Genomic DNA, 1,593 nt, shown 5'->3' with positions numbered 1-1,593 from the left:
GAAGTAAGTTGTTATTGTATTATCAGTAGAAAATTATTAGATTTATATCTTTTAATGTTCTAAACTCGTATTAACTGTGCAATTTTACCATTAATAAGATGCTGCAATGATTTATGTAATATATTTTTGATTAAGGATTGAGAGAAAAAGCGTCATTTGTATATGAGAGTGAAATCTGCACACGAGTGCCACCTGGAGTTTTCCTGGGTTTTCGCTTTGATTTTGAGTGATTTCCTTGGTGAATTTGTGTTTATTTTTGTTTTCAGTTTAACATGATTTCAAGTAGTGTCAAAAATGTGGTATTTGAGGAATGTTATGATCAATGTGTGTATATATGTTGAGTAAATGTGCAAGAGTGTACATATGAGATTTATTGTTAAAGACATTCTATTAATTGATATTTGCCTTGTGTTTTGCAAGGCTGGGTTTTTTGTGTGTGTTGAAGCATCTGTGATGAGTCCCTAATTCACGTTGGACTCGAGGAGAAACTTACGGCGAGCCACCCACGGAACCGACTCTCCTGTTAGAATGTGTGTTTGTGCCACCAGACTGGTAGGAGAGTTCTTTTGATTGTTTGGAGAAACGAGACTCGGACTCATCGCGACCTTCCGGTTTTCCTTCTTACTTTTCCTAAAATCCTCAACGGAAAACCTTTACTGGAACTGAGCTAAGAGAATCAACAGTTCTCTTTCACGAAATCCTTGGTATTGAACTGTGAACGGCAAACGGTGGAACGAATCATCTAAAAGCGAAACAAATCTTTTGGACAGCAAACCGAATCTTTTGAGTAGCGAACGATTCATTTGAACAGAGTAACGATCTTTTGAACAGGGAGGTGATTCATTTGAACCGTGTATTGATTCTTTGAACAGAGAGGTGATTTATTTGAGCACATTAATGATTTATTGAGTTAAAAGTGTGAATATTGAATTATAGCCTGCATTTGAGTAGAGTTGGTATATTTATTATTGATTTATTTCTTTATTTTCAGAGTACAGAGTATTTTTTATCACGAATTTATTGCCTTCTTTACTTTGTTTTATACAAAGGGTAACACAGTGTTGTAGCTTTCTAAGATTTTTATTTTTATTTTGTACAAGTGTTTGAATTTTCTCAACTGTCTTGATCACAACTTTGTTTTAACTGTATATTGACTTCACGTTCATCTGTGTAAAGAAAAAAAGAGAAAACTATTTACTTTTCATTATTATAATTTATAATCGAACCTATATATACATAAATACTTATGCTTATTGGACAGAAATTCACAAACTCATAACATATTTCTAATTATATAAACTATATTGAAGGAAAAAACTGACTGTGTCTGATTATTCACTCACCTGCTGTGCTGCTTTTCTCTCTCCAGTAGCCGTTCTTTCTCTTCTGACCAATTGGCCCACATTGAAAAATACGCTATCGCGACATATCAATCGTACTTGCTACAATTTTGGCGAGCCAGCCAGGAGCGAGAAAGCAGCAGCTTTTGAGGTGAATAATTATTGAAATACGCATATATAGTGAAAATATAACATTACAATGGATGTCATAGAACGAGAAGACGTTAAAATAGAAAATGCAGTGATTATTAGT

The 1,593-nt window shown here is 33.9% G+C and overlaps 1 long non-coding RNA gene across 1 annotated transcript; it reads left to right on the top strand.

Annotated features, from left to right (window-relative positions):
- Positions 1-849, top strand: LOC147845700 (uncharacterized). Its single transcript, XR_015481029.1, has 2 exons — positions 1-238; positions 421-849. It is a non-coding gene; the product is annotated as an uncharacterized LOC147845700 (long non-coding RNA).
- The last annotated feature ends 744 nt before the right edge of the window (positions 850-1,593 follow it).

The sequence above is a fragment of the Danio rerio genome, chromosome 3 (assembly GCF_052040795.2).
Source record: "Danio rerio strain M-AB ecotype USA chromosome 3, GRCz13ab, whole genome shotgun sequence".
NCBI lineage: Eukaryota > Metazoa > Chordata > Actinopteri > Cypriniformes > Danionidae > Danio > Danio rerio.
The sequence above is the reverse complement of the archived record's forward strand: the minus strand, read 5'-3'. Positions and strand labels throughout refer to the sequence as shown.